We start from the raw sequence: 6,538 nt of genomic DNA, 5'->3' as shown, positions 1-6,538 counted from the left end.
TTCTAACATACCACATACTATATGACATGAAAAAAAGCTCTCAGGGCTGTGGATGGGGGCCTGTGGCAGCTGTCTCCCCAGCCCCAAGCCCGCCTTCACCTTCCAAGCAGCAGAGTTCCAGAAACACGGGTCTCCTCTGACCCCTCCCCGCAATGATGGCAAACAAAGGGCCTGAGAAGAGAAGGGACTCAGCCAGCGGCCCACAGCAGCCAGTAGTGACTCGCCCGGGCCGCTCCCGGCTCAGGACTCCACGCCTCTCCACAGCCCGCACCCGTCCCCCCGGCAGCCACGAAGGACGGGCCAGCCCGGGGCGACTCCAAGCAGAGAAGGCCGCCGCCTGGTCCCAAAGGCCCCGGGCAGGCTGTGGACTCACGCATCGTGCTAACGACCCCCACAGCCCGGGCCTCGTTCAACGCGCAGCCCGTGGAAAGGTGATGCAATTCACTTTAAGGGAAAACCTGAGCTCTAGCCCGAGAACCAACCGCGTCCTCCTTCCGACCCCGGGCGTCTGCTCTCACCGGCCCGGACCTCCTGTCTCCAGTTGTGCCCTTTCATGGCAAAAGAACGTGCAAACACAAACAAAGCCTCTGTTCCAGGCTTTTATTTATGGCGGCACATCAGAGACCGGCCTCGCGGAAATGACACCCCGGGCCTCGGACGGACGGCTCGCCCTGTATCTCGCCAAGGCCCCAGCATGTGACGCGGTGACTGTGATCCAGAAGCTTCCTCCAGCTGCAGCACGCAAGGACACAACCCACTCTTCCCCTCCCCGGGGGGAGAAGTCCTTTCCCGAATCACCTCCCAAGAGGCAGGGAAAGAAGTGTGACCTGCGGTCCCGGCCCTGCGTCGGGGCTCCTGCGGGAAGTAAGGCTTTAGCACATCAACGCTGCAGAAAGGCCCCCAAGCCCCAAACGCCCCTGCTCCTACAGGCCTTTATCCTCTTTACCTTCTCAGCTCCAGCTGCTTTAGAAAAGCTTCCGGGTACAACTGGAGCCCTGGCATTTTTTCCTTCTGTCTCTTCCCTGTCTGCCTGGTCTCAGCCGAGAGCCTGGTGCCAGAGGCTGAAATGGGAGGCTCCTCTCCTGGACCCTCCGCCTCCCTCCTCCCCTCCCCTCCCCCTCCCCCTCCCCCTCCCCTCCCCCTCCCCCTCCCCCCTCCCCCTCCCCTCCCTCCCTCCCATACCCTTCCCCCCGCAGCTCAGGGGAAGGTCACATGGAGAGTCTCTGTCTGGAACACTCAGTGGTGCTCAGAAACCCTAAACACTGTGGCCTCTGCAGCGCCTGCCAGGGAGAACGGGGAGTCCTCTCTGCGGCCAGGCTGTCAGCGCGCAAAGATGGAAGAGGCCTTATTAGGTCATCCTGCCCAGGAACAGGGTGCGTCCCCTGCTCCTCAGCCCACAGAATGGAACTCCGGACCCGGACATCTGTGTCCAACCGCCCCCAGCACCCCGCCCTCCCCTCGGAGGAATGTGCCCGCCTCCCAAGACCAACAAGCTCTTCTCCGGCTGCATCTCATTCCCTCCCAACCTGGGAAGGAAGCCAGGAACCAACTTCTTCCCCAGACCCCATGGGGTCGGTTCCAGGGCTGCTGCTTCCTCACCCCTTGCTTTTTCTGCGCACCTGGCACCTCTTACTATTCCATGCCACGTCCTTAAGATCGTTGCTTGTCGCCGGCCTCCCTGCACTCAAACGTACGTTCCTTGAGGAGGGAATGGGCTCCTGGGTCAGGCATGAGCGCAAATGCAATTTCCATCTACTATACTCATTGACTGTGGCTCTTACGCACAAGATCACCCTCAAGCATATATGCCCCGTGTTTCTTTCCCTCAAGCATTTCTACAGATGGAGCCACTTCCTCTCCACTTGCAGACAGGAAGGACGCCATCCTGTTCCCGTCACTTCCCTAACGGTTCTGTCTGGAGGACCACAGCCTCCCTCCATCTTCTTGGGGAAAGTGAATCAGTCCTTCACTCAACCTCTTCGGACCACAAGCAGGCTAGTTCCAAGGCGGCAGGGCAGTTCCACAACTCAAGGAGGACGATAAAACACCGCGACCCAGCAGCCTGCGGGCCTGCCCCACCCCCACCGCCCCAAGTGCCTTGAACCATCACCTCCAGGAACTGCCCCCAAGGAAGAATCTTACCACCTTGAACCATCACCTCCAGGAACTGCCCCCAAGGAAGAATCTCACCGCCTCTGCCCCTCGGAGTCGTGACTGCTGCGTAAGACTTGAAATCTTTCCTCTCCTAGAGCTGCTGTACTTTCCCCAGGCAAGTTCAGGGTCAAAGGGTTAGACTCCTGCTGCTCAGCGCTTTACCAGCTGACCTGTAAGAGGCCGGCGTCTGGCCAACCAGACAGTCTGAATGTTCACTCCTGGAGGCCCACAAACCTCCAGCAATGGGTCTATTCTTTTAAAATATTAATTTGTGTTTCTGATTATAGAAATCGTGCATGCTTATAAAAAACTGTTATAAAATCATATTTTTTAAAAAAACATTGAAAGCATCTGTCAGCTCACTATTCATAGATAACTGTTCACACATTTTAGAAATTTTCTTTCTCTCCCTTTAGTCCATTTTTCTAATTTCCTCCTTTAGGAAAAAAATATATATTTTTTCAGCCCATCTTTCCCATTTAGGTGGCTCACAGCTAATTCCTGACTTCCCAGAGAAACATGGAAGAGCTTATTTTGGTGGAGTAGTATGACGGAGGGTGTGGGCTCCTCGATGGCACAGAAGTGGCACGAAATCAGTGCCGTGGACTGAACACACCTTGGGACGGTCCCCCTTAAAATATGGAGCGTGGGCAACTAAGTGAGTGTAATTTCAAGGATGAGAGAAGGTCTCTTCCTCAAGTTAGAATTCCTTCATGACCCACTCGCTAATATCTACGATTCCATTATGAGAACCGTATTCTTGAACCCCAAGCTCTATCTACAGTCGATAGAGCTGAAATCCCGGAAGGATGAAGTAGCTTTAAAGGCTTTGCAAATGTTCAAATGCATATATAACCGTGGGAGGGAGATGATACACACCAAAATCACCGTGAGTGGTCATGGGTCTTTCCTAAGCACCAAGGGGTAGCAGGAAAGGGAGGAAACCTGAGGGCACAGAAACCCAAGAGGGTTGGCTGGGAGTGAGGACATAGCCAAAGAAGTAAATACAGAAGAGTGGGAATACTGGAGACGCCCAAACCAACTTTATGTTTTTCCCCTTGTGGGTTATTGATATTTAAAGAGAACATACCAGAGAATCTGTCTCCAGTCTGGGCCCTAGTTAACTGTGTGACCACAATATGTAAGATAAAGGGATTAGACCAGGATCAATGGGGTTTTTTGGCCTTAATCTATGTCAGAATTACCTGGTAGCTTAGATAATACTGATGCCTGGGCCCCATCCCCAGAAAGCCTTATTCAAGTGGTTTATAGCACAGGCATTGGTAGTGCTGAGGAAGAAAGTCGCCTGTCACGTCAGTGAAAGCAAAGGATATGGCCGTCATATGGCCGTCAGCCACTGTCGTGGCCCCTGCCTCCCCCAAACTGTGTACCCTGAGGGGATTCAGGAAGCGGAAGAGCAGGATCCTGGCCCTACCTAAGGTGCCCATTAAAGGAATGATTTCCATAAGCCCAGATTCTTGCATCTTCCCATAAATGGAAAAGTGCTAAATTCCTTACCTTGAGATGTCTGGTTTTATCTAATGAAATGTCATCTTTTGAAATTCTGACCACCCGGTCTTTGTTGCAAAACCCCGTATGTAGCCTGGCTTCTCCCTTACCTCTTCCGATGGTCCCTCAGAACTACCCGACAGGCTCAAGTCCTCAGAAAGTCTACCGAATAAAACATAATTCTCAACTTCTAGGTTATGTGTTATTTTTCAGTTGACAGTAGGTATCGTTTTGGTTTTGTTTTCAGAGCTCCCCGGCAGATTCTAACATGCAGCAAGGTTATTTCTGAAGACCCTTTCCTGCTCCAAATTCAGACTCTGTACAGTGTAGGAGCCTAGGACCCTTGTACGTTTCCAAGCGGGAGAGCTGCTCCATCCACCTGCACGCCCTCTGGACCCGACACAGGTGGGTCTGCACCCACAGAGGGTGGAGGCTTCCTCGAGGCCATGTCACGACTTCCAATGACAACATATGCTGTCATTGTCCTCTCTTCTTTCATCCAAGGGTTTAGTGAAGAAGGTAGGGCAAGGGCGTCCCTGTAGCCGTGGGGTTAATTCTTGATTGACCTTTTGAAAAGATTGAGTGTACGTCCCGATGAGTACTTACCGAAGCTCATCCATCAGGTAAAACACTCCATATGGCATCTATGAGGTTGTTTCTTTTCTCAGACTGTTAGAAATTCTTAAAATGTTAAAAGGTCGTTTTTTTTTTCTTTTAATTTTTTTTTTTTTTTTTTTTGCGGTACGCGGGCCTCTCACTGCTGTGGCCTCTCCCGTTGCGGAGCACAGGCTCCGGACGCGCAGGCGCAGCGGCCACGGCTCACGGGCCCAGCCGCTCCGCGGCACGTGGGATCCTCCCGGACCGGGGCTCGAACCCGTGTCCCCCGCATCGGCAGGCGGACTCTCAACCACTGCGCCGCCAGGGAAGCCCTAAAAGGTCGTTTTTAAATGCCAAAAAAAAAAAAAAAAAGAGAGCGTGTGGGTGAAAGTAAATGCAATAATAATTTATTGTGTTGCCAAGCATCATACACCCATTCGGATGTGCTAATATCAGGTAATGAAGGTACGAGATCCTCTTCAACTTGGGCTGGGAACAGAGGTATGGCAGCGCGGGCGTAATCTACTGACTTGTCTGATAAGCTGTGGGAATTTGCTGGAGCGCACGTCTACCAGAGCCAGCGTGACACACGTACACACGCGTTAGGGGAAATGAGTCGCATTCTCAGCAAAGTCAGCCTTGGAACTACCGGGAGAATTTTTTAATCCATCCCTGCAAGCTCTGAAACACCCAAGAGCTTTCCTAAGTTTATGTAAATTTATAAAGCCTCCTGTTTCCTCAGAAAGTGTCCCTTTCACCAAATTAGTGTCTTAGCCTGAGGACACACACACATCTATTGTTATTTTCCCATCCCTTTAAGTACAACTCCGTTGGCAAACTCCCACTGATGACCTAAACCCCATCTGACTTTCATCAGATGTGCTCTGCAGGAAAAAGAAAAGCCAAGTTGAACTTCTACAGGGTCAGCCCTGATATGTCTATGCAGGTGTCACATCATGTATACAAAAAAATAATAGAGGTACAATTTCTAGAAAACAGCCAGCTTTTATAGCTGCTGTGAGTTTTACAGAGGAATGAGGGTAAGAAGTCAAGCCTGGGCCATCTCAACATCTCATCGAACAGTGCAGATGTTTGAAACATACAAAGAAGCACAATCCAGGAAAAATGAATCAGAACGCGGGCTTTTTGCACACCTGACCATATGGAAAGTGAGTTAATTTCACTCCAGTTGCATTCCAGTCAAACGAGAGACAGTTGTTGCCAATGTGAAAAGCCAGAACCTCAGTCTGGCCACAACAGAGCTATTGATTTATTACCGCCCTTCAAAACAAAGGGGAAAAGTAATCTGATTCTGGGACTGAAGCCATCCTTTGGTTACTGTAGGGGCAGGAGATAGCTGCTTTCATGGTCCAGTTTCATGAGCTCCGCAGCCTGCCACAGTGCTTGGCATTTCCACCATTAGGGATCCTGCATTTTGGTCAGATATCATTACCTCCCTGAACTCCAAAGGTCTTCTCTGTAATATCCCTAGGTGGATATTCCAGGGATGGGAGTTAGCTATGATATAAGACATTCATTTTGGAAAAGTCTTCCCTGTGTTGAGTTGAAGCCCTTCCTGTACCCTTCATTCATTCCTTCTAATCTTCCCCTCTTCAGTGTCATGGAGTAAATCTATTATCCCTTCCCATGATGGTCCTCTAAATATTGAAGGACAGCTAACAAGTCTCCTCTAAGCCTTCTTGTTTCAGACTCAGACCCTTGAGCTTCTTCAACCAATTTTAAATGATGTGATTTCCAGAGTCATCGCCACTTGAGCCACTTCTCTCTGGACCTGATCACAGGTAAAACGGGTAAAACAGGAAGCGCCCAAACAGCAGGTAGGCACAGTCCTCCAAAGCCATCTGACAAGCACGTCGTTGATGTATTTGCTTTCTTTCTCTCCGTGCATTCTAAGATCCGGTTAATACTTGGGAAGAACCGTACTGTGGGTTCATACGGGACTCTCAATAACTGAAAACCTCTCCCGTTTCTTCACATGAATTCCTGTTGAGCCAGGCGAAGCTTACAGATAGAATAGTCATCTCCATTAAACTTCCTCTGCTGTGGCGGCCTGCCAAAATTCTTCTGTTCAGGGGTCAGGGATCCCCTCTGGCTTCATGTCATCTGTTACATGATAAGAATACCTTTGGTCTCCTGATCCGAGTTGACAATAAAAAAGAAGAACCCAAACGGAGGGTTAGAGGTGACTGCAGGTGAAGAGCAGTCAGTCACCCACCTTTGAGCACAGGGGTCTGGAGCCAGGTGGGACTGTACCTGC

At 50.8% G+C, this 6,538-nt stretch overlaps 2 long non-coding RNA genes across 3 annotated transcripts; one reads left to right on the top strand and one right to left on the bottom strand.

Moving 5' to 3' along the window:
* Window positions 1-585: 585 nt before the first annotated feature.
* LOC136793876 (uncharacterized) lies at window positions 586-1,049 on the bottom strand. Its single transcript, XR_010839912.1, has 2 exons — window positions 947-1,049; window positions 586-855 (listed from the first exon to the last, which is right to left on the bottom strand). It is a non-coding gene; the product is annotated as an uncharacterized lncRNA (long non-coding RNA).
* A 788-nt stretch (window positions 1,050-1,837) lies between these two features.
* On the top strand, window positions 1,838-4,358 carry LOC136793875 (uncharacterized). Of its 2 annotated transcripts, none has more exons than XR_010839910.1 (3): window positions 1,838-2,221; window positions 2,638-2,812; window positions 3,911-4,358. It is a non-coding gene; the product is annotated as an uncharacterized lncRNA (long non-coding RNA). The 2 variants fall into 2 exon arrangements; XR_010839911.1 differs by having other exon boundaries at window positions 2,620-2,812.
* Window positions 4,359-6,538: the final 2,180 nt, after the last annotated feature.

This window comes from Kogia breviceps, chromosome 3 (genome assembly GCF_026419965.1).
Source record: "Kogia breviceps isolate mKogBre1 chromosome 3, mKogBre1 haplotype 1, whole genome shotgun sequence".
Classification (NCBI taxonomy): Eukaryota; Metazoa; Chordata; class Mammalia; order Artiodactyla; family Physeteridae; genus Kogia; species Kogia breviceps.
The sequence above is the reverse complement of the archived record's forward strand: the minus strand, read 5'-3'. Positions and strand labels throughout refer to the sequence as shown.